Source organism: Schistocerca americana, chromosome 6 (genome assembly GCF_021461395.2).
Source record: "Schistocerca americana isolate TAMUIC-IGC-003095 chromosome 6, iqSchAmer2.1, whole genome shotgun sequence".
NCBI lineage: Eukaryota > Metazoa > Arthropoda > Insecta > Orthoptera > Acrididae > Schistocerca > Schistocerca americana.
In genome coordinates, this window is record NC_060124.1 from 425,600,633 (window position 1) to 425,627,100 (window position 26,468).

The 26,468-nt window shown below is 47.9% G+C and overlaps 1 protein-coding gene and 1 non-coding gene across 2 annotated transcripts in view; one reads left to right on the forward strand and one right to left on the reverse strand.

The window, feature by feature from the left end:
• The window catches only part of LOC124620184 (vicilin-like seed storage protein At2g18540), a 163,553-nt gene that overhangs the window by 69,322 nt on the left and 67,763 nt on the right, over window positions 1–26,468 (forward strand). The gene's annotated exons all lie outside the window — the stretch shown is intronic.
• Trnat-ugu lies at window positions 12,417–12,491 on the reverse strand. The gene has a single exon. It is a non-coding gene; the product is annotated as a tRNA-Thr (tRNA).

Below are 26,468 nucleotides of genomic sequence, written 5' to 3' on the forward strand. Positions count from 1 at the left end.
AAGGCACTCAGCAGAATTCTTTACCTCGACATCCATATACATGTCCACGATCCGTTAAATGGAGGGTCTAGCTACATCAAGCTCCCTAAAGATATAGCTAACAAAATGGCGTGCATTAATGTCGAAAATAGAAAAGATCACACTTGTTTTGCATGGTCAATCCTGGCTTGCGAGAGAAAGTACGATAGAAGAGATCATTCTGAATGTCCGAGTACATACAATGTAGGTGGTAATATTCATTCATATTATAACTTTCATGGTATAGACTTACCCGTCAAAATTGAGGGCATACCTAAATTTGAGGCGCAGAATACTAGAATATTCGTACTCGTTTATGGCCTGAAGAAGAAGAACAAAAGCAAGTCAGATGAACAAGACAAGCATATCATAGTTGGCCCCCTCCATTTACAAAAATTTGCCGGTGAGCGTGAGCTGAATGTAAATATGCTTCTCTTTTCTGAAGGTGATAATTATCACTATGTTTGGATCAAGGACATGTCCCGACTCCTCTCCTCCCAACCATCAACTGATCATAGTGTAAAACATATTTGTTTAAGGTGCCTCAATTATTTCTCCTCTGAACAGTTATTAGCTGTGCATCTAGTAGACTGTACGTCCAAAGATGCTGTACGTGTTATTATGCCCACCTAGGAAAACAAATTCATAAATTTAAAAAATGCTCACCACCAGGAGCGGTGGCCCTTTGTAGTGTACGCCGACTTTTAATGCCTCCTCGCTCCTGTGACACGCTGTGAAGGCGGTCCTACAACCTCACACATGTACCACGTACCATATGCAGCAGCGTACCAAATTGTATCGTCATAGGACTCCAACCTTAACCGATACAAATCTTATGTCGAGGATAATCCTTCAATTTGCTTGATCTCTGAGCTTGACAAATTTTCACGAGAAGTTGGTTCGCTGTACAGCGGCAACGTTCCCATGACAAAATCGAAGGAGAATGAAGATTTGTATAATAACGCCACTGATTGTCATATTTGTGGGCTGCCACTAGACAGGAAAGCAGAAACTCCTCATAGGGATCATTAACATCTTACGGGGAAATTCCGCGGCGCGGCTCATAACACTTGCAATTTGAAGTACCAGTTACCTAGATGCATACTGGTTTTCTTCCATATTTTAAGTGGGTATGACGCTCACTTTCTAGTTGAGCACTTGTCCGATTTCGGTTTGGGGAAAGATCAGGTGAGTGTCCTGCCTGAGAAAGTCGAAAAGTATATTTCATTCTCCAAAGAAATGACGCAAAGAATTATGCTGCGCTTCCTCGATACACTACGTTTTATGCAGGCATCACTGCAGAAACTTGTTGAGACTCTACCTCTAGTGGATATGCATATCACTCGAGCTGCATTCCCTGATGAGGAAAAGTTTCAACTCGTCACTAGGAAAGTGGTTTTCCCATATGAGTATGTAGATAGTATGGCCAAACTCAACGAAACCAGGCTACCCAACACAACTGCATTCTCCAGCAACTGCACAACGACGCCTAAACGAATGTTGAGTATGAGCATGCCGTGAATGTCTGGCAGGAGTTCCATATTTCTAATTTAAGAGGGTACGCACGGCTTTACATGGGCACAGATGTGTGCTTGCTTGCAGACGTTTTCCAGAAATTCTGGAGTCTATGTATTCTCTGGACCCCCACCTTTTATTACACGGTACCTGGATTGTCTTGGGACACGATGCTAAAACAAACGAAGTGCAGTATCGAATTACTGACTGATTCCGACATGCTTCTTTTCTCTGAGCGAGGGATCTGTGGGGGTCTTTGTCAATGTATACATAGACACGCGAAAGCAAATAACTTGCAGATGGGTGACAGGTTCAACTCATCCCTTGATTCAAGTTACATAATGTACCTCAACGTCAATAATTTATACAGGCATGCCATGCAGCAATCACTGCCGATTGGCGAGTTTATGTGGCTGTCCAAAGATGAATGCAAGGGTTTAGGTGGAAAAATCAGAGGGGTCATGACCGCCGATACTGATGTAGGGTATGTTGTGGAGGCAGAATTCACGTACTCTATTAGTTTGTGTGACACGCATACCGATTTCCTGCTGTGTCCAGAGCAACTAGTTCCGCGAGGAGGCTCCACACCGAAACTGATGACAGTGCTTGGGGACAAGCAGAGGTACATTATTCATTATTGTAACCTTCAGTAATGCCTCAGCTTGGGTATGGAGCTGGTTAAAATCACCCAGGCCATCTCCTTCAAGCAGTCCCCCGGGTTGAAGGAGTATATTGTTTTGAATACGAGACAGAGAACTTCCATGTCATGTGACTTTGAGAAAGATTTTTATAAGTTAATGAATAATTCAATTTTCGGTAAAAGTATGGAGAATTTGAGGGAACGACATGAAATTTTTATTAGATTGCAATGTGATGGGCGTTGTGGCATAAGAAAATGCATTGCCAGACCAAATTTTAAATGGGTCACCATTTTCAATAACAACTGTGTTGCTGTGGAGATGGCTAAAACTGCAGCAGAGTTTACTGAACCTATCTTTGTGGGAATGTGCATACTAGACCTATCCAAACCCCACATGTACGGCTTTCATTATGAGTTCGCGAAAGCTCATTTCGCAGATCCTAAATTACTTTATATGGATACAGATAGCTTCATCCATTGGGTGAAGAACTGCAATTCATATGAAGTAATTAGGAACCATGGCAATGAATTCGACACATCTTCTTATGCGGCCAATAATCCTTATAGTTTGGTGCACAAAATAAGAAGGCTATTGGTCTCATGGACGACAAGTCGAATGGATTGCCGATTGCGGAGTTTGTAGGTGTTCGATCAAAAATTTTTTTTTTTTTTTTTTTTTTTTTTTGTGGTTTTAGGGCGCACAACTTCAATGGTCATTAGCGCCCTGACTACTCTAAGAATGCACCGCGAGGCACAAGTTGACCACAACAACTAAAAGGGAAAACACGATAAAAGACAGACTGACAGGCATAGGATTAAAAAACAGCATCATCAAATGTCCTTAGCGAGGTGTGTCAAATTGATAAAACGAAGAACACGAGCAGCTGCTCGTGGGTCATCCGCTAAAATGGCATCGAAAGTATTTGGCAGGTTAAGATCGAGGCGCAGTGTGTTAAGATCTGGACAGGACATTAAAATGTGTCTAACCGTCAGCAAGTGCCCACATGGGCAGAACGGCGCCGGCGCAGCCGTCAGCAGATGGCGATGGCTGAACCGGCAGTGTCCAATTCTTAACCGGGCTAAAACGACCTCCTCCCGCCGAGAAGGGCGTGAGGAGGACGTCCAAGCCACGGGAAGAGGTTTTAAGGCCCGAAGCTTGTTGTCGGTAAGTGCAGCCCAATCGGCATGCCACAGAGATAAGATGCGCCGACAAATCACCATACTAAAATCGGACGAAGGGACGCAACAAGAAGCTGTTCGAGGCTGGAGGACCGCAGCCTTGGCCGCGGCATCTGCAGCTTCGTTCCCAGGGATACCGACATGGCCCGCAACCCACATAAAGCTAACTGGAGAACCGACGTCCACCAGCTGCTGAAGAGAGCGTTGGATCCGGTGTACGAAAGGGTGAACCGGGTACGGATCACTGAGGCTCTGGATGGCGCTCAGGGAATCTGAGCAGATGACATAAGCAGAATGTCGGTGGCGGCAGATGTAAAGAACAGCCTGGTAGAGGGCAAAGAGCTCAGCTGTGAAGACCGAACAATGGCCATGGAGCCGGTATTTGAAACTTTGTGCCTCGACAATAAAGGAACCCCCGACCCCGTCATTGGTCTTTGAGCCATCTGTATAAATGAAAGTCATGTCGATGAACTTCGAACGAAGTTCCAAAAAACGGGAGTGGTAGACCGAACCGGGGGTGACCTCTTTTGGGAGCGAGCTGAGGTCAAGGTGAACGCGGACCTGAGCCTGGAGCCAAGGTGGCGTGCGGCTCTCGCCCACTCGAAAGGTTGCAGGGAGGGAAAAAGTAAGGTGTTGAAGGAGGCGACGAAAGCGAACGCCAGGGGGTAGCAGGGCAGAGACATACAACCCGTATTGACGGTCAAGAGAGTCGTCAAAAAAGGAACGATAAGACGGATGGTCGGGCATTGACAGTAGCCGACAGGCATACCGACAAAGCAGTATATCGCGCCGGTAGGTGAGTGGCAATTCGCCAGCGTCAGCATGAAGACTCTCTACGGGACTGGTATAAAATGCTCCGATCGCAAGTCGTAAACCCCGATGTTGTATGGAGTTGAGGCGGCGTAAGATGGATGGCCGTGCAGAGGAGTATACGAAGCTCCCATAATCCAGCTTGGAGCGGAGGATCGACCGATATAGACGAAGTAGGACGGTTCGATCCGCTCCCCACGACAGACCACTGAGAACACGGAGGACATTTAAAGAACGGGTACAACGGGCGGCCAAATATGACACATGTGGAGACCAGCTAAGTTTCCTGTCAAATGTAAGGCCTAAAAATTTGGTTGTCTCCACGATTGGGAGAGCAACGGGACCGAGTCTTAAGGACGGTGGGAGAAACTCTTTGTATCGCCAGAAGTTAATACAGACCGTCTTCTCGGCAGAAAAACGGAAGCCATTGGCGACACTCCAGGAGTAAAGACGGTCAAGAGAACGCTGAAGACAGCGCTCCAGGACACGTGTACACTGCGCGCTGCAATAGATGGTAAAATCGTCCACGAAAAGGGAGCCTGATACATCAGCTGGGAGGCAATCCATTATTGGATTGATCGCGATGGCGAAGAGAGCGACGCTCAAAACTGAGCCCTGTGGCACCCCATTCTCCTGGCGAAAGGTGTCGGACAGGACAGAACCCACACGTACCCTGAACTGTCGATCCATTAAAAAGGAACGAATAAAAAGAGGGAGGCGACCGCGAAGGCCCCATGTATGCATGGTGCGGAGGATGCCCGCCTTCCAACAGGTGTCGTAAGCCTTCTCCAAATCAAAGAACACAGCCGCGGTCAGGCGCTTCCGCAAGAAGTTATTCATAATGAAGGTCGACAAGGTAACCAGATGGTCAACAGCAGAGCGGCGCCTACGAAATCCACATTGTACATTGGTAAGTAGGCGTCGAGACTCGAGCAGCCAAACCAATCGAGAGTTAACCATTCGCTCCATCACTTTACAGACACAGCTGGTAAGCGAGATAGGTTGATAACTGGAAGGCAAGTGCTTGTCCTTCCCCGGCTTAGGAATCGGGACAACAATAGACTCGCGCCAGCATGCGGGAACATGTCCCTCAATCCAGATGCGATTGTATGTACGAAGAAGAAAACCTTTACCCGCAGGAGAAAGGTTCTTCAGCATCTGAATATGAATAGAATCTGGCCCTGGAGCAGAGGACCGTGATCGGCCAAGTGCGTTTTCGAGTTCCCGCATGGTGAATGGGGCATTATAACTTTCACAATTCGAGGAGCGGAAGTTAGGTGGCCTAGCCTCCTCTGCCTGTTTGCGGGGGAGGAAGGCAGGGTGGTAATGAGCGGAGCTCGAAACCTCTGCGAAAAAGCGGCCGAAGGCATTGGAGACAGCCTCAGGGGCCACAAGGACGTCATTCGCGACCTTCAAGCCAGAAACTGGTGAGTGGACCTTAGTGCCAGATAGCCGGCGCAGGCTACCCCAGACAACAGAAGAAGGAGTAAAACTGTTGAAGGTGCTTGTGAAAGCAGCCCAGCTGGCTTTCTTGCTTTCTTTGATAATACGACGACACTGAGCACGTAATCGTTTATAATTGATACAATTCGCCACGGTAGGGTGGCGTTTAAAAGTGCGTAAAGCACGTCGACGAGCACGTAAAGCGTCTCTACATGCTGCGGTCCACCAGGGGACCGGTACGCGACATGGAGAAGAAGGAGGGTGAGGGATGGAATATTCAGCAGCAGCGAGAATGACTTCCGTGAGGTGTGCGACCTGACGATCGCAGCTTGTAAAGGTTTGATCCTGAAAGGTCGCCCTGGAAGAGAAGAGCCCCCAGTCTGCCTTGGAGATGGTCCAATTAGAGAAGCACGGAGAGGGGGTATGCTGCAGGAGATGGATAACACACGGGAAGTGGTCGCTCGAATATGTATCAGAAAGTGCATACCACTCAAACCGGCGTGCAAGTTGGGGAGTACATATAGAGAGGTCTAAATGGGAATAGGTGTGAGATGTGTCCGAAAGAAAAGTAGGGGCGCCAGTATTGAGGCAGACAAGATCGAGCTGGTTGAAAAGGTCTGCTAACAAGGAGCCCCTCGGGCAGGATGCTGGAGAGCCCCAAAGGGGATGGTGGGCATTGAAGTCTCCAGTTAACAAAAATGGTGCAGGTAGCTGAGCAATAAGTTGCATCACGTCTGCCCTGGTAACGGCAGATGACGATGGAGTGTAAACGGTACAAAAGGAAAACGTAAAAGTGGGGAGAGTAATGCAGATGGCAACTGCCTGCAGGCCGGTGTGCAACGTTATGGGATCGTAGTAAATATCATCCCGGACCAGCAACATAACCCCTCCATGAGCTGGGATACCTACCACAGGGGGTAGGTCAAAACGCACAGAGGTGTAGTGTGCCAAGGCAATTTGATCGCATGGGCGTAGCTTCGTTTCCTGGAGGGCTACGACAAGCGGACGGTGCAAGCGGAGCAGCAACTTCAAGTCCTCTCGGTTGGAGCGAATGCTGCGAATATTCCAGTGAATAAGTGCCATCGTAAGAAAGGAAAGATGAGAGAAGTGGTCACCTCGAAGGCCGCTTAGGGCCTGGCTTCGAGCGAGCACTGCCGCCGCTATCAGTAGGCGGACAGTCATCGTCCATTGGGTCTATAGGGTCATCGGCCATCTCGGGAGGATGGCCGGGAGGGGGAGCTTCCTCCGCCAGTGAACGGCCAGATGTACGGCGACCAGCGGTGCGGCCAGGCGAAACGGATGACGGCCTGGTGCGGCAGCCGCTGGGTGGCGCAAGAGAAGAAATGCGCCGTGGCGGGGAAGGAGAACTGTGCTTCCTATGCGCCTTTTTGGAAGGACGTGTAGTGGAAGTACCGGCCGAAGGCTGGGAGGTCGAGGTACGGAGGAAGTCTGCACGGGATGGTTCCTTCTTGAAGGCCCGTGCATCTGACTTCGGTGTCTTCGTCTTAGCAGAAGCTGAGGAAGGTGCTCGTGTCTGTGGGGTGATGGGAGGAAGAGGAGACGTCGACCGCGCGATCTTAGCACTGGCCGAACGGACGACCGTGGTGCTGAAGGTCAGATCGCATGTCTGGGTTGCTACCTCCCGGGTAGTCCGAGGAGAGGCGAGGACAGTACTGTATTTCCCCGCTGGGAGCAGCGTGGGCTTCCTACTAGCCAATAGCTTGCGAGCAGCCGAGGTGGACACTTTCTCTTTGACCCGAATTTCCTGGATACAGCGTTCTTCCTTATAGACAGGACAGTCGCGGGAGGATGCGGCATGGTCACCCTGACAGTTCACACAACGAGGAGACGGAGGTGGACAGTCACCCTCATGGGCATCCCTGCCACAGGTGACACATTTAGCCGCATTGGAACAAGACTGTCGAGTGTGATTGAAACGCTGACACTGGTAGCAGCGCGTAGGTGTCGGGATATAGGGGCGAACAGAAATAACCTCGTAGCCCGCCTTGATGCGCGATGGCAGCTTAACACTATCGAAGGTCAAGAAAATTGTCCGGGTCGGTACAAGGTCATTGTTGACCTTTTTCATGACCCTATGGACAGCCGTCACGCCCTGCTCAGCGAGGAATGATTGAAGCTCCTCGTCAGTCAATCCGTCGAGGGAGCCAGTATAGACCACACCACGAGACGAATTCAAAGTTCGGTGGGCCTCCACCCGGACAGGGAACGTGTACAGGAGGGTGGCCCGAAGCAGTTTTTGTGCCTGAAAGGCATTCTCAGTTTCTAGTAATAACGTGCCGTTACGCAACCTGGTACAGGATTTGACAGATCCGGCTATGGCATCTACGCCCTTCTGAATAACGAAAGGGTTGACAGAGGAAAAATCCTTTCCGTCCTCAGTTCGAGAAACTACGAGGAACTGTGGGGCAGGCGGTAGTACTTTTGTCACTGTTGGCTGGTCACGTTTCCGTTTTTGGGTCGAAGTCGAAAGAGATGGAGTAGAATCCATTGCGGAGGAATCCCCCATGATTGCCAGCGTCTCCGATGGCGCGCTCCTTCCTTGTGGGGACCCTCTCAGAGGGCACTCCCGCCTTAGGTAAATGTTTACACCTCAGGTCACACCTCCCGAGAAACAGACGGAGGGACCAATCGGCATGGTCAGAAGGTATCAGCTCAGGCAATCACCCCTCCCCGGGCCTGGCCTTTACCAGGGGGTACGCGCGTGCCTTACATGTCTACCCAGGGCGGGGACTTACGCGTTACCCCGTCACCGGCTACGCGTGCGAACGCGTGGGTCGGCCTTCAGGCACGCACAGGGAGGAAGGAAGAAGAGGAAAAAGAAGAGAGAGAGGGAGAAAGAGGACAGACTGTCTCAAACGCCGAGGCGGAGACCAGAGAAGGCAAGGAGAAGAAGGCAATGAGAAAGCAAGGGGAAGAAGGCAATGAGAAGGCAAGGAGAAGAAGGCAATGAGAAGGCAAGGAGAAAAAGGCAATGAGAAGGCAAGGAGAAAAAGGCAATGAGAAGGCAAGGAGAAGGCAAGGGAAAGTGTAAGGAAGACAGTGAGGTGGAGAAGAGCAAAGAAAGGAACCAACAAAAGGAAGGAAGAAACGAGAAGTGAAAAAACCAAAAGGACCACGATGATAGGTCGTGGAACCGTCCGTCTCCGGACGCAGGCGCGAACTACCCCCGTGAGGGGGATGGACTCCTTTTAGTCGCCTCTTACGACAGGCAGGAATACCGCGGGCCTATTCTAATCCCCGGACCCGCAGGGGGTCGATCAAAAATGTATACATATCGCACATTGGAAGGTCCCACTCAGCGACGGGCTAAGGGGGTATGGCAGATGGCCTAGAGAGCCGTATCTGTCGAAGACTATTTGCAATGCCTACATGGTGGCATTCATGGTCCTGAGCCGCAACCACCGCATATGGTACGGCAAACAAGTATTCGACTGATAGCGCATGAGGTCTACACTGTGCTGTAGTTTAAAATTGGTCTGTTGCCTCATGACGATAAAAGGGTCATCTATGATGACGGCATTGAAACTCGCCTGTACTCACACTACTCACTACGTGAGAGAGAGAGAGAGAGAGAGAGAGAGAGAGAGAGAGAGAGAGAGAGAGAGAGAGTGTGCAGAGTAGTAGTATGACCCTTTTATCATAGTGTAAATATTGGATGAGAGTGTTTTGTAGTGTGTATGAGCTTGCGTGCTTCCGTGTATGTCTGAGTGAGTGAATGTTGCGAGCCTGTGTTAAGGGTGTCTGTGTGTAAATATAAATATTATTTCTTCTACCAAAGAAAAGGAAAATCATAAAATCACAAAAAATTTAAAAACAAAAAACTAAAATAAAATGATTAAAAAGTATTTATATATACATTTGTATATATTTATTGATGAGTATTACTAGTTAATGTATATATGAGCAAAAAGATAAAATTTTAGACCTTCACTTCCACCTTTTATAATGAAGAAGAAGAAGGAAATATAATTTTGCGCAGTTCATGTCTGCTTTGATCTGTGTAGTTGTTATAGATTTTAGTTTGTAAATTTCACCTGCCGCTAGCAATCCAGTCAGAACTAGTTTTAAGTATGAGTTCCACCAAATAAATTCATTACATATATGTTCAGTCTACTGGAAGAAAAGCTTATAACGACAAATATATGTTCACCTGGTTGTTGTAGCGGAAAAAAACATGTTTAACCAACTTACTTGAATGAAATGTATTTTTCATTTGGTCTTTGTAGTGGAAAATGTTTTAGAGCCACTAACTTGAAGTAAATATACGTTTGCCTTTAGTTTAAAAAAATGTGTTTCCGGTGTAACTTCACTAGCAATACTATTATTTACCTTGAACGATAGTGTAATTAGCTTGTGCTACCTCTGCTTTAGTTGTTATCTATTACATAGTTATCTCAGCACAATGCTAAATGAATAATGTAAAACACGTATCTGCAAAAGAGGAGAAATATATTTTACATGAAAAATAATGTATCTGTAAACTCATATAATGTGAAAAAAACTGAATGATTCTATCGATATTTCGCAAACACTGTAAAAAAAATTATGAATTCAGTAATAAACTAACTTATTTTCTTGTAAAAAATCTCGAATATTATTATTTCACCCTCAATCATGATCATTTTTATTTAAAAAATGATAAATATGTACAAAAGTTGATTGAGCCACAGAAATACCTATAATGTTTTTACTGCTTTGAAGACAGAAATGTATTCTGAATGAAGAGTCCTGGACTTCGTCCGCCGGTGTCAGACAGACAACAGCACTGTCTTTCAGGTCCTGTCACTTCCATCACCGAGTAGGTGAGGTGGAAGCATGTAAAGTGGTTGAGACAGCTCCAGTGGAATCCGCTTCACACACAGTACCACCAATAAACTAAACTCTTATGCATGTAGGTGTCACAGAAAGAAAACAAGAATTCTTACGGAAAAAATTTATTTATTTATTTATTTGTGAGCCATTTTAAAAGTAATTTTACATTTCCACATGCAGATACAACACTATTTTCTTCTTCACACATTCACCCTCTAAGTTGATGGAGAGGTGGACAATCATAGTATTCCAGGTTCTGAATAGCTGCATACTTGAAGATTGGACGCAGCCAGGTATTCTTCTCATCGCCTTTAACGTAGATGATTGTCTGCAAATACTCGCAGCACTTGCACCAAATCTTTGTAAGAGATGCCAGGCTCATCCTAGTGAAGTCCATGATACAATCTTGTTAATCACATCGTGCTTCTAAACGTCTTATTGCACTTGACATCTTTGAATCGCTTGGGTGATTCAAGTCTTGATGCAAATGTTCATATTACTCCATCACTTTGTGTGAATGCTATTAATGAACGGTCTTTATGAATCACCTGCACTCATAGTGGTAAAATCCTTGATCATCATCTACGATCCTCACATCTTGAGGTACCATCGTGATCTGCCTTAGAGCTAGCAGAGTGTATTATTTATACGACTCATTGCACTAAACCCGTGAGCAGGCAGTAGTTAACAAGACAATCACGCAGAATGAGAGCATACGCCCAAGTCTGATCAGGGAAGTTTGCTGAAGATTCAAATTCAATCTGTACGTCTACAGGCCCTGATTTAATTATCTCATTCTGTTTTTAACAGTCAATCACGGCTATTGGTGCTAGCTTCTTGAAACTCTGTGGACTGAATAGCCATCCATCATTTTCAACACCGTAGTAAGATGCTCGGAATCTCACATACATGTCAAATGACAGACTGTATACATTGCTGTCCCACTGTAGATGTAGATTCTCGTATCGGTAGTATTCTGAATTGAAGTAGACTCTGGCAATAGTTAACTTGCAGTGGTCAGATTCAGTTGAGTCCTTTGATAGATTACCATGCGTTTGAGTTTGAAATGCGAGTATGATCGATCGAGGTGCTTCCAACTGCACTGATGTTCTAATAGCCCAAGTATGTGTGGATGCTGTAGGTAGGACTGGGTATTCAAAAAGCTCTCATGATCGGAAGGTTAGTGGTAGGTAGGTGCCAGCATTCAGAACTTTTAAGAGCTTCAAGTGCTCCTCATCAGAAATGGTGATGTGAGGCATTTTCCATACTATGCTATTAATCTTGATTTGAACATTCTCTGCAGCTGTTTGAGAGAATGAATTCGTGTCACTTGCACTTAGTGGTACGCAAGTGGTAAATCGGCTGTGTATTTGAACCCATTATCATCATGTGAATATTGACTCATATCTACAAGATAAACTTACCACAAGTGATCCAGCCCTTTAATCGCAACATGCCTGCAATGGTATGTTTTGCGTGCTGGCTTGTGCAGTTCTTGAACTACTGTCTCCATACTTATTTGATGATACCTCTCCCTCGAAGTTCAGAGATTATCGAAACAACCTCATTCGAATGAGCTGCATTGCCCACAGTAGCCGAAGCCATCAACAGTCTATTAGTTCATCCGGTTCGTCGTAAAATATATACTGGGGGCTTGATTGATCACTCCTTTATGCTGGAAGTCTACACCCTCGCCGATGTTTTTAGGTTGACTTTTCTGGCTTTCTCCAGTAAGGATTTTTACACAGATCAGTCAAGTAAAGTATATCACGATAGAATTTGCGATCATCAGCACAGTATTTCAAATTTTTTTATGGCCTTAGCAACATTAGGTTCATTAAGCCAGGCGTTCTTTTAAACTCTGTATCCCCGATGCGTATAGTGCTAGGGGATAAACTTATATGAAATGATGATTAAATGGACACCCTAGCTGCAAACAGGCGTTAATGTACTTCATTGGGGACATGTTGAAAATGTGTGCCCTGCCCGGGACTCGAACCCGGGATCTCCTGCTTACATGGCAGACGCTCTATCCATCTGAGCCACCGCGGGCACAGAGGATAGTGCGTCTGCAGGGACTTCTCTTGCACGCTCCCCGTGAGATCCACATTCCCAACATGTCCACACCACTACATTCGTAGTGCGCCTAATAGATGTTTGCCCATCATACTCATTACTCGTGGCAGATTAATCTACCAAGTCCCGTACGAGTTCGGGCATAGCGTGTGCGTTCGCACAAGAAGGTCAATGGCCGGGAAGCCATATATGACGGTAGTATGTTACCGAAGGAACAGTTACCGTGGATGACCATGCAGCTTTGCTAGAAATGAAATGATTAAATGCACACCCTAGCTGCAAACACATTAACCCTGTTTGCAGCTAGGGAGTCCATTTAATCATTTCATTTCTAGCAAAGCTGCATGGTCATCCACGGTAACTGTTCTTTCGGGAACAGATACTACCTTCATATATAGATAAACTTATAGTTTAAGCGCCTAGCATGTACGGTCTCTCCCTGCTGACACCAAATGTTCTTAACAGATGGAAATTGGTTGGTGAATTCTGCTATTGGATTATCATCATGCGAAGCCATCTTGGTTATAGATTTGGTAACAGGTTTAAAAGTTTATTTTAGTATTTGCTCGGGATCGATATGTCCGAACTTAAGCAAACGTAATTTCTGTCTAACTGTTTTGCGCTCCTGAATGACTATGCTTTGTCGACTTCTCTAAGGATGTTAATCAGAGCTGTGACTATCACGTGGTTGTATATATGCTTCGTTGTTCTTTTTCTTGTTTTCTACACTACCTTCTTCAGTAACAACAGGCTCAGCTTCTATCTGCGACTCAATTGTGCTAATTCTGTTCGCTATCTGGTTTTGGTTAATCACAATGAATTTCAGAGTGTCCTTTAATTCCCTTAGAACCTTAACGAGTCTCGCCTCAAGATTGTTAAATTTGATATCGGTGTACATGTGAGCATCCTGTATCTGTACACCTAACCTCTCAGACTGAGCATGCACCATGAGTGCAAATTTGTCCATGCTGTAGTGTCAACTGACGAACTAAGCTGTTTTGCGCGTTTATATATGGAGAAAGTCTTGGAAGTTCCGGCTATGCCTACCATCATTCAGTTTGCGAGTTTTATCAATAACGAGAAACCTATATTGTGAGTGATTCCAACGATCAGCGCATATCTTTACAAATTTATTGTATGACAAGTCGGTCCCTACGTGAGCATGGTAAATGTGCTTTAAATTGAGAGTGTCTTGTTTGAATGCTATAATGAGGTTGGCGCTATCCCGAACCAACTGTTATGGGATCCTGGAATGCCTGACTCGTAAAATACATCAACACTCGTATGACGGCGAAAACAGAAATATTTACGGATTTGATCCTGCTTTTCAACAGCGACATCGTCTAATGTGAATACAGTGTTAGGCTTTACCTCCTCAGGTGGGAGGGATGTCGTCGCTTTTACTGAATGCTCTGTACGTTACACCCTGTAATCCATCTAATATTTTCTTCAGTAACTGGGACTTGGGCTGAAAGAGTGTTTTGGAGACGACGAGAAGGTGCTCTAAGCGGACTCCATCTATGTGCATTAACAGAGCCATGAGGACATTTGTTATGGAAGGGCCTACAATTATCGCTCGTATGCTGTCAGGAAGGAGTGGTCTATTCTTATTGGTCTTCTCTTCTTTGTCATTATCACAGGACCAATCACTTACAACTAAGTCCCTGCGGCGAAGCTGTTTCACCCAGCCTGCCATGATGCCTACTGTGCTAGGTCCTGGCGTGCAATAGGCTTTTATATGCTAAACATGCTAAACAATGTGTGTGTGTGTGTGTGTGTGTGTGTGTGTGTGTGTGTGTGTGTGTGTGTGTGTGTGTGTGTGTGTGTGGCCACTGTAGCGCAGTCACCTTACCAACTGAGCTACAACGGCTACACGATAGAGTGACCTCGAAGTGGTATATTTAAAGGGAAGGCTGTCATATAGACTAACGTAGGTAACATTTTGTCTTGAATAACATTCACAAATTTCATAGAAAATATATTTATTAAAATCTTTGGAAATATGATCAGCTTGAAAAAAAATTAACTGATTCTTTTTGAAATGGTGCAGCGGAAGTACAGTATTTGGAAAATAGCTGCTTCGTGTATGCTTCGAATTCATCACATATGTCTTGTAATGTTAGTGGTGGATTGCAATAGTCCGGTATTCCATCAATAAATTTTACTTAAACATTTTCAACACCTGTTTTAGGAATAGCACAAGACTTTGGCACTGGTGTTATACAGGTACTAAAAATGTTCTATATCTTCTATGTGGATGGTACATGTGTGAAGCCAGTTGATATCACTGTATACTGCTTGAACATATGGACACCATTTATTTAGTCTAACGTACTACTTACAGCTATGTCTACAGTGAAGAAGTTATCAACAATCGAGTGGTGCATGAAAATACTATGACCATCCACACTTTTAATTCTTAGTATAGCATCATATATTGACAGAATACTCAGAGTGCCGCAGTACATGTTCTGGTAGGATTGAGATGGATAATATTCGGTAGTCATGTTTCTTGACCAGTGTTTTACACGACACAGTTCATGCCACCCATAATCAGAAAATTTCACTTTAATATTTTTGAGCACATCTTCCAGCACTAGAACAGTTGACAGACTACCGTATTGTGAAAGTTCAAGTCCTACATGAAGACATTTTGAAGCAATAACTTAAATATTTTGAGGCGAATAGTAAAGTTTGAGGTGCACTGGAAGGTCGGTATCTTCTCATCTACGGCATCACCACCAGCGAGGTTAGCCTGGTGTTCTTGCACTGATTGCGGCAAGTCTCTTGGGAAATGATCAATAGATGGTGCGTACGAAGGAGCCCAGTACTGTGAAGCTGTATCAGGCGTAGCCTCCCACGCCGACATTAACACCTAGCTGTCCTGCTCCAGCATGCTGTAGAAGCTGCGCTACAGGAGCCTGTGTGGACGGGTCTGAGGTCTTCATGTGTGTGGAATGGGGCAGGTTGGAACCTGCCGATGCTGACGTTATGGGTGCAACTACAGGACAAAGACGAATATTCATAAGCATAATATGCCGTTGGCACAGAAATAATAATAATAATAATAATAATAATAATAATAATAATAATAATAATAATAATAATATTGGGACTTACTATTCTGCTCTTTCTTCCTCTTATTCTGCTGCAGCGAGTGATGCTTCAACATGACTGACTGACTGACTGGAACAGATCGAGGAGCTGCTCAGTCCTGTCCATATATAAGCCACCTACGTCATCGTGAAGCTGCGCTCCTCTTGCTTGAATGATGTGACCACATAACCTATCAAAGTGTAGTCTAGCGGGGAACTCTATATCAGTTCTTCACCCTGCTGGATGAGAGGCAGTCATCTCTTCTGAGCTGGGAGCTTATATGTAGGCTTTAGAAAAGGCAAGGAGTTCCAACAGTAGCAGATGTTTCCATGAGATGAGTAACGCATTGTTATAGCATCTCGCTGCGCAGAGTTTATTTGGAGGACAGTATTTTTTGTTCATATGTTCGAGAATTAATGAGCGCTTCTCTTCCGCATGTAGGAGGCTATGGAGCAGTCCTCGGCTGTATGTTTGCAAACCACACAGCTGTTAAACTCATCGCAGTCGAACACCAATAACTCATCGATAGAAGACATTCTGCAGGATGGTCTTCAAGGTGTATACAGAGAATACAAATATGTTTAAACAAACGAATTAACATCAACTGGACGTCACTTGCATTTTGAGAGAGTGCATGCTTGATTTTTGTTTGTTTTGGTTTTAGGGCGCAAAACTGCTATGGTCATTAGCGCCCGGTCCGTGACTTAGGAAACCGTAAAAAACGAAAATGGAAACCAGCAGCAATGGGAACGAAACTCAAAAAATTGGAGAAACTAAAAGCAGAAGGAAAGCTTAAAAATCCACTACAGAAAGGGGTTGGTTATCCCCAAAAAAAACCTCAAATGACTCACGTCATCTCACTGGCACTAATAAACTCGAGAACGCGATCGGCCGAGCGCGTGTCATCTGCTAAAATGGACGATATATCAGGCGACAGCCGTAGACGTGCGCGTAACGGAGTAAAATAGGGGCACTCAATTAAAATGTGTCGTACAGTCCACAGCTGAGAGCAGTGGGGGCAGAGTGGGGGAGGATCTCCGCTTAAAAGATGTCGATGGCTATCCGGAGTCTAGTTAAAATTACCTCCTCCCGACGACGCGTTCGGGAGGAAGAGGTCCAAGCACAAGGAAGAGCTTTCACGTCCCGCAATTTATTGTGGGGAAATGTCGAACAATGCGCGTGCCATAAATTAACAACATGACAACATAAAACGCTCCGTAGATCGGCGAAGGGAATCGATTGAATAGCTGGCCGAAGAAGAGAGACTGCAGCCTTGGCTGCAATATCGGCCGCCTCATTTCCACAGATACCAACGTGTCCCGGGAGCCAGAGGAACGCCACCGAGACGCCCCCCAGGTGGAGCAAGCGCAGAAAGTCCTGAATCCGGTGGATCAGAGGATGCACAGGGTAAAGAGCTTGGAGACTGAGGAGAGAGCTGAGAGAATCTGAGCAGATAACGTACTGTATCCGCTGATGGCGGCGGATGTAGTGGACAGCCTGGAAAACAGCGTAAAGCTCCGCAGTATAAACCGAACACTGGTCGGGAAGCCGAAAGTGATTTCGCGTGTCGCCAACAATATAGGCACTCCCTACACCAAACGATGTTTTTAAGCCGTCGGTGTAAATAAATGTGGCGTCTGTCATTTGCGCACAGAGCAGCAAATGCCCGACGATAAATAAGTGAAAGGGTACCATCCTTGGGAAATCGACAAAGGTCACGGAGCAGGCAGATCCGGGGACGGAGCCAAGGCGGTGCTGTACCCCAAGTTGTCAAGAAGGTTTTAGGAAAGCGGAAGGAAAGAGAATGGAGCAGTTGACGGAAGCGGACTCCCGGTGGTAGTAGGGAGGAGGGGTGGCCTGCATACCCTACATCAAAGGAGGCGTCGAAAAAAATGTCATGGGTTGGATTAGCAGGCATGGAAGACAGATGGATAGTATAACGACTCAGAAGGACTGCTCGCCGATTGGATAGCGGAGGTTCAGCAGTCTCAGCATAAAGGCTTTCCACAGGGCTGGTGTAAAAAGCTCCAGACACTAAACGTAATCCACGGTGGTGGATAGAGTCGAGACGCCGAAGAATAGACGGCCGAGCAGAGGAGTAGACTATGCTTCCATAATCCAATTTCGAGCGCACTAAGGCGCGATAGAGGCGGAGAAGGACCACTCGGTCCGCTCCCCAAGAGGTGCCATTCAGGACACGGAGGGTGTTAAGGGAACGCAGACAGCGAGCCGAAAGATAGGAAACGTGGGAGGACCAGCACAGTTTTCTGTCAAACATAAGACCCAAGAATTTAGCGACGTCGGAAAACGGAAGGTTGACAGGACCTAGATGTAAGGAGGGCGGAAGAAACTCCTTACGTCGCCAAAAATTAACACAAACGGTCTTACTGGGTGAGAAACGGAAGCCGGTATCGATGCTCCACGAGTGGAGGCGATCGAGACATCCTTGAAGACGTCTTTCAAGAAGGCTGGTCCGTTGAGAGCTGTAGTAGATCGCAAAATCGTCCACAAAGAGGGAGCCCGAGACCTCAGGAAGGAGAAAATCCATAATTGGATTAATGGCAATGGCAAACAGTACAACACTCAGCACGGAGCCCTGGGGTACACCGTTTTCTTGGGAGAAAGTACGGGATAGAGTAGTGTTCACCCGCACCCTAAATGTGCGCTCTGCCATAAATTCGCGAAGAAAAAGGGGCAGCCGGCCTCGAAAGCCCCAAGAGAACAGTGTGCGGAGGATGCCTGTCCTCCAACAGGTATCGTATGCTCTCTCCAGATCAAAAAATATTGCTACCGTTTGGCGTTTCCGGAGGAAATTGTTCATGATATAAGTGGAGAGAGCAACAAAATGGTCAACGGCAGAACGATGTTGTCGGAATCCGCATTGGGCTGGTGTTAAAAGACTGCGGGATTCCAGCCACCAAGCTAAACGGTAATTCACCACACGCTCCAAAACCTTACACACACTACTCGTGAGAGAAATGGGGCGATAGCTAGAGGGGAGATGTTTGTCCTTTCCAGGTTTCGGAACGGGAACGACAATAGCTTCCCGCCATCGCCTGGGAAAGGTACTGTCAGTCCAAATGCGATTATAAAGGCGAAGGAGGTAGCGCAGGCTATGGGTTGATAAATGCAGCAACATTTGGACATGGATACCATCCGGTCCTGGGGCGGAGGAGCGAGAAGAAGAGAGTGCATGTTGGAGTTCGCGCATGGAGAAAACAGTATTGTAGCTTTCGCGATTTTGAGAGGAGAAAGCGAGATGTCGCACTTCCGCTGCACGTTTCTTCGGGAGAAACGCTGGCGGGTAATTTGAAGAGCTCGAAATCTCAGCAAAGTGCTGACCCAATGAGTTAGAAATTGCGACGGGGTCCACTAAGGTATCATGCGCGACAGTGAGCCCAGAGACCGGGGAGAAACTAGGCGCGCCTGAGGACCGTCGAAGCCGACTCCAAACTTCCGAGGAGGGAGTGAAGGTGTTAAATGAGCTAATAAAGAATTGCCAGCTTGCCTTCTTGCTATCGCGGATGACGCGACGGCATCGCGCACGGAGCTGCGTATATCGGATACAGTTGGCCAAAGTTGGATGGTGACGGAAAATGCGAAGAGCATGTCGCCGCTCACGTATTGCGTCACGGCATGCCTCGTTCCACCAAGGAACTGGGGGGCGCCGGGGCAATTCGGAGGTGCGTGGTATTGAACGTTCCGCAGCTGTGAGAATAACGTCGGTAAAATGTGTGACCTCATCGTCGACGCTGGGAAAGCGACGGTCATCGAATGTCGCTAGAGACGAAAAAAGTGTCCAATCGGCTTGGGCAAACTTCCAGCGTCGCGAGCGCATATATGGCAGTTGAGGCTGCAGTCGAGGAACACATGGAAAGTGGTCACTCGAGTGTGTATCATCAAGGGCGAACCATTCGAAGCGCCGGGCTAGCGGAACAGTACCGACCGCAAGGTCCAAATGAGATAAATTTGCCGTGGAGGCAGACAAAAATGTGGGGACCACAGTGTTGAGGCAGACTAGATCCGCTTGGTGGAAGACGTCTAGCAATAGTGAGCCACGTGGACAAGGATGTGGAGATCCCCAAAGCGGGTGGTGGGCATTGAAGTCCCCAACCAGCAAATAGGGGGGTGGAAGCTGATCAAGAAGATGAAGGAGATCAGCTCGTGCCAGTGGTGTAGACGATGGAACGTATACCGTACATAGAGAGAACGTGTATCCAGAAAGGGAAATACGGACGGCGACAGCTTGGAAGGAACTGTTTAAGGGGATTGGGTGATAATGGAGAGTATCATGGAGCAGAATCATGAGTCCTCCATGGGCTGGAGTGCCTTCAACAGAGGGGAGGTCATATCGGACGGACTGAAAATGAGGGAGAACAAAGCGGTCATGGGGACGCAGCTTTGTTTCCTGAAGACAGAAGATGACCGGCGAGTAGGATCGTAAGAGGATCGACAATTCATCCCGATTGGCGCGAATGCCGCGGATATTCCAGTGGATAATGGACATAGGGTCAACAGAAAATGGAGAAACGTGACCAAGGGCGCTGTCAACTCAACGACTGCTCAGAGCTTGCGACCGACAGCATGGAATGGCATTCAGTCGAAGGCAGAAGATCCTGATCCATAGGTTGGTCAGGAGCAGCTCCTGCCACCAACGATCGGCCAGTTGACTGGCCACCAGCAGTGCGCCTCGGCGACACGGAAGATGGCCGAGGGCGATTTCCGCCAGGTGATGCTGTAGTTGGGACACGCCTTGGCGGAGAAGGAGAGGAACTGTGTTTCTTTGTAGCCTTCTTGGAGGTATGACGTTTAGATGAAGGAGGAACCGATGGTTGTGAAGTTGCAGTACGTAAAAACTCTTCACGAGAATGCTCTTTTTTCGAAGACTTGGCGTCTGACTTTTGGGCTCGAGATTTAGCAGAACCCGACGAAGGGTGAGCCATAGAGTGGGCAGGCGAAAGAGGTGAGGTTGAACGGGCGATCTTTGCGCTGGCCGATCTGACGACCGTGGTACTAAATGTGAGGTCGCAAGTCTGCGTGGCCGCCTCCTTTGTTGGCCGAGGAGAAGCAAGGACAGTGCTGTATTTTCCTTTCTGAGGCACGGTGGGCTGTCGACTGGCGAGTAACTTTCGAGCAGCAAAGGTCGACACCTTTTCCTTCACTCTTATTTCCTGGATGAGCTTTTCATCCTTAAAAACGGGGCAATCTCGAGAGGAAGCAGCGTGGTCACCCATACAGTTGATGCAGTGAGGGGATGGAGGTGGACAAGCACCCTCATGGGCATCCTTGCCACACGTAACACATTTGGCTGGATTGGAACAGGACTGGCTGGTGTGATTGAACCGCTGACATCGATAGCAACGCGTAGGGTTTGGGACATAAGGGCGAACGGAAATTATCTCATAGCCTGCTTTGATTTTTGATGGGAGTTGAACTTTGTCAAATGTCAAGAAGACAGTGTGGGTTGGAATGATGTTCGAGTCAACCCTTTTCATAACCCGATGAACAGCGGTGACGCCCTGGTCAGACAGGTAGTGCTGAATTTCTTCGTCAGACAATCCATCGAGGGAGCGTGTATAAACGACTCCACGCGAGGAATTTAAGGTACGGTGCGGTTCCACCTGGACAGGGAAGGTGTGGAGCAGAGAAGTACGCAGCAATTTTTGAGCCTGGAGGGCACTGTGTGTTTCTAACAACAGGGTACCATTCCGTAATCTGGAACAAGACTTTACAGGACCCGCAATTGCGTCGACACCTTTCTGAATAATGAAAGGGTTGACCGTGGAAAAGTCGTGACCTTCGTCAGACCGAGAAACAACAAGGAACTGTGGCAACGATGGAAGAACCGTCTGTGGCAAAGACTCAGTGAACTTACGTTTGTGAGCAGACATAGTGGAAGGTGAGGAAACCATTGCGGAAGAATCCCCCATGATTACCGGCGTCTCCGATGGCGCGCTCCTCCCTTGTGGGGGCCCTCACCGAGGGCACACCCGCCTTAGGTGATTGTTCACACCTCTGGTCACACCTCCCGACAAACGGACGGAGGGACCAATCGGCACTTTCGGAAGGTATCAGCTCGGGTAATCACCCCTCCCTGGGCCTGGCCTTTACCACGGGGTACGTACGTGTCCTACCTGTCTACCCGGGGCGGGGAATTACGCGTTACCCCGTCACCGGCTACGCATGGAAGTGCGTGGGTCGGCCTTCAGACACGCACAGGGAGGAAGAAAGAGAAAGGGAAAGGAAAGAAGAGGGGGTCTCAAACGCCGCAGCGGAGAAAAGGGTAAAGAGAAGAGGTAAGGAAAAGAGAAGGACAAAGGAAGGAAGAAGACATACAAGCAAGGAAGAAGAAGAATGTGGTACATTTACAAGCGTCCGTCTCCGGACGTAGGCGCAAACCATACTCCCAGAGGGAGAGAAAGTGAAGGAAAGAACCAGAGGTGAGGGGGGGGGGGGGGTGAAGACAGGGGATGGGGAAGGATGCGGAAAGGGAACGTATGCAGCCCGGAAAGGAAGGAAGGCCACATTAGCTCGGGGCCCCGTGCTCGCTACGCACGTATCCACAAAAGAGTTGTGGATCCCCTGGGGGGCCAACAGGTATCGTATGCTCTCTCCAGATCAAAAAATATTGCTACTGTTTGGCGTTTCCGGAGAAAATTGTTCATGATATAAGTGGAGAGAGCAACAAGATGGTCAACTGCAGAACGATGCTTTCGGAATCCGCATTGGGCAGGTGTTAAAAGACTGCGGGATTCCAGCCACCAAGCTAAACGGTAATTCACCATACGCTCCAAAACCTTACAGACACTACTCGTGAGAGAAATGGGGCGATAGCTAGAGGGGAGATGTTTGTCCTTTCCAGGTTTCGGAACAGGAACGACGATAGCTTCCCGCCATCGTCTGGGAAAAGTACTGTCGGTCCAAATTCGATTATAAAGGCGAAGGAGGTGACGCAGACTATGGGTTGATAAATGCAGCAACATTTGGACGTGGATAACATCTGGTCCTGGGGCGGAGGAGCGAGAAGAGAGTGCATGTTGGAGTTCCCGCATGGAGAAAGCAGTATTATAGCTTTCGCGATTTTGAGAGGAGAAGGCGAGACGTCGCACTTCCGCTGCACGTTTCTTCGGGAGAAACGCTGGCGGGTAATTTGAAGAGCTCGAAATCTCAGCAAAGTGCTGACCCAACGAGTTAGAAATTGCGACGGGGTCCACTAATGTATCATGCGCGACAGTGAGCCCAGAGACTGGGGAGAAACTAGGCGCACCTGAGAACCGTCGAAGCCGACTCCAAACTTCCGAGGAGGGAGTGAAGGTATTAAATGAGCTAGTAAAGAAGTCCCAGCTTCCCTTCTTGCTATCGCGGATGACACGACGGCATCGCGCACGGAACTGCTTATAGCGGATACAGTTGGCCAAAGTAGGATGGTGGCGGAAAACGCGGAGAGCACGTCACCGCTCACGTATTGCGTCACGGCATGCCTCGTTCCACCAAGGATGGTTGGTTGGTTGGTTGTTTGAGGTTAAAGGGACCAAACAGCAAGGTCATCAGTCCCATGTTTCAAATAGACTCCATTCTGCTAACGGGACATCTCAGTATAGTCAGAAAAATAAAACGGATAAAGGGGAAACGTAAAAGGGCAGTCACGTTGTCATTAGTAAAAACAAATGAGGGAAGTTGGCAAGAGAACGAACCCACCACTATGCTGAAACAGCATAGGCAAGACCACCTGTGACTTAAAAGGTACAACTGCTATAATGCAGAAAGTACGTATGGGAACAGAAAAACTAACCAAGCCTTAAAAAGAAGGGGTGAAAACAGAGTAAAAGGGAAAGAAAAGAGGATTCCGGTCAGGGAGGTGAATTGGGAATCCCTGAACACTGCCTACAGTGGGAGACACCCAAACACTCACCGCCCTGCCCCAACACCAGAGGGAGATTAAAAACTTTAAAACTGAGAATAAAAACCACTCTCCCGGAGGAAACCTAGAACCAGAGAGACCATCCGGGAATCGTCAGCCAACATCAAAGGTAAAGTGTGGGGGAGTCTGTACTTAGCACGCAGAGCCAAAAGAAGGGGGCATTCAACCAAAATGTGGGCCACTGACTGGAAGGCTCCACAACCACATAGCGGGGGTGGCTCATCACGCAAAAGGAAACCATGGGTCAGCCTGGTATGGCCAATGCGGAGACGACACAGTGTGGTCGAATCCTTGCAGGAGAGGCGAAAGGAAGAACGCCATGGGCCTGGATTCACTTTAATGGCATGAAGTTTATTAGACAGTGGAGTAGCCTCCCAAGAATTGGCCCATGACTGTGCAAAGTGGGATTTGATGTGAAGCCGTAAATCCGCTGCAAGAGGGGTTACAGAAAACGGGGGGTAAGTAACTGCTCCCCCAGCCAAATGATCAGCGAGCTCATTACCCGGGATACCCACATGGCCCGGGACCCATAGGAAGTCAATGGAACAAGCAGCACGGTGAAGATCAGCGAGATGGTCATGGATGGCAGAGACCAAGGGATGGCGCGAAAAACACCGGTCAATAGCAAGAAGGCCACTCATCGAGTCCGTACATAACAAAACGCGGTTGTGTTGGGATTGTTTAATAAAGGTAAGGGCCCGGGAAATTGCCATCAATTCCGCAGTAAACACCCCACATTAGGGTGGCAGTAGATGATTTTCCGTTCCAACAAAGGACGTGAAGGCATACCCAACATGATCAGCAGATTTAGAACCATCAGTGTAAAAAACAACAGCATCCCGAAACTCCCATAAAATTTGGCGGAAAAAGGAACGGAACACCACCGGGGGGATGGAATCTTTCGGACCGCGGCGGAGATCCATCCGAATTCGAGGCCGAGGAACTAACCAAGGAGGGGTGGAGGGGAGGGAGCGAGGAAGACAGGACAAAGAAGAAAGCCGAAAATCACGGGTAAGAGACGCAAGGCGCAGCCCAACCGGTAAACCCGCCCGAGGGCGGGAGTCAGGCGGGCGACGCCCATGGTCTGGGAACAGGATAGAATAGGAAGGATGAGCGGGAGAAGAACGGATAGTAAGGGCATAAGACACCAGAAGCTGGGACCGCCGAACAGAAAGGGGGGGGATCCCAGCTTCAACCAGGAGACTATCAACAGGGCTAGTAGGGAAGGCACCGGTGGCCAAACGGATACCACGATGGTGGACTGGATCCAGCACGTGCAGCGTGGAAGGAGCAGCTGAACCATAAACTTGACAACCATAGTCCAAACGTGACAGAACTAGAGCACGATAAAGACGGAGGAGGAGGGAACGGTCCGCACCCCAGGAGGAGTGGGCAAGGAAGCGAAGGACATTGAGTTTACGGAAACATCCTACCTTCAGGAGTCTGATATGGGGCAGCCAAGTGAGCTTGTTGTCGAAAAGAAGACCTAGGAAACGAAACTGTGGAACCACAGGCAATCTTTGTGCAGCGAGATAGAGCTCTGGATCAGGGTGGACCGTAGTACGGCGACAGAAGTGGACCACCCGCGATTTTAAAGGAGAGAATTGAAACCCGTGGGAGAGGGTCCATGCAGAGGCACGCCGTATAGCCACCTGGAGCTGCCGTTCTGCAGATGGCATCGAGGAGGAACTAACCCAAATGCAGAAATCATCCACATACAGGGCAGGGGCGACCAAGGGACCGACAGATGCCACAAGTCCATCGATAGCAATGAGGAAAAGAAGGACACTCAAGACAGAACCCTGTGGGATGCCCGTCTCCTGGGTCCGTGGAGAACTAAAAGCAGTACCAACTCGAACTCTGAATGACCGATGGATCAGGAACTGGCGGATAAAAATCGGGAGTGGGCCCCGAAGACCCCACTGATGAAGGGTTAGTAAGATGTGATGGCGCCAGGCCGTGTCATAGGCCTTGCGAAGGTCAAAAAACACGGCAACCAAATGGCGGCGCTGGGAAAAAGCCTGCCGAACTGCGGATTCCAAGCGAAGCAAATGATCGATTGGAGATCGTCCCTCTCGAAAGCCACACTGGTAAGGGGACAATAGATCCCGAGATTCGAGGACCCAAGTGAGCCGACGGGCTACCAGCCGTTCAAGTAACTTACAACCAACATTGGTCAAACTAATTGGCCGATAGCTGTCAACAGATAGGGGGTTCTGACCAGGCTTAAGGACAGGAACCACAATGCTATCCCTCCACTGAGAAGGGAAGTCACCCTGGAGCCAGATACGGTTAAACACCCGAAGAAGATGGTGCCGTTGTGGAGCACTGAGATGTTGAAGCAGCTGGTTATGAATGGAATCTGGGCCAGGAGCCGTATCATGAGAAGCAGATAGAGCAGAAAGAAATTCCCATTCAGTGAAAGGTTCGTTGTAAGATTCTGACTCACAAGTGGTGAAACATAAGGTGACAGCTTCAGCCTGCTGTTTTTGATGAAGGAAAGCAGCTGGATAGGAGGCCGACGCTGATGCCACTGCAAAATGGGTCGCAAGATGTTCTGCGAGAACTAATGGGTCCGTACAAATGCCATCTGGGAGGTGAAGGCCTGGGAGGGTGGACTGCCGATGGCAACCTTGGAGAGAGCGAAGTGTAGCCCATACCCGTGACAGAGGGACAGTGGAACCAAGGGAAGAAACGAATCGTTCCCAACATATCCGCTTGCTCTGTTTGATTAAATAACGGGCTTTAGCGCGAAGGCGCTTAAAGGTAGAAAGGCTGGCTACAGATGGGTGCCTCTTAAAGTGTTGCAAAGCTCGACGGCGATCACGGATGGCAATGGCAATGGCCGTACTCCACCACGGGACTTGCCGACGACGAAATTGTCCAGATGAGCGCGGGACAGCAAGGTTAGCAGCGCGAACAATCGCGTCAGACACG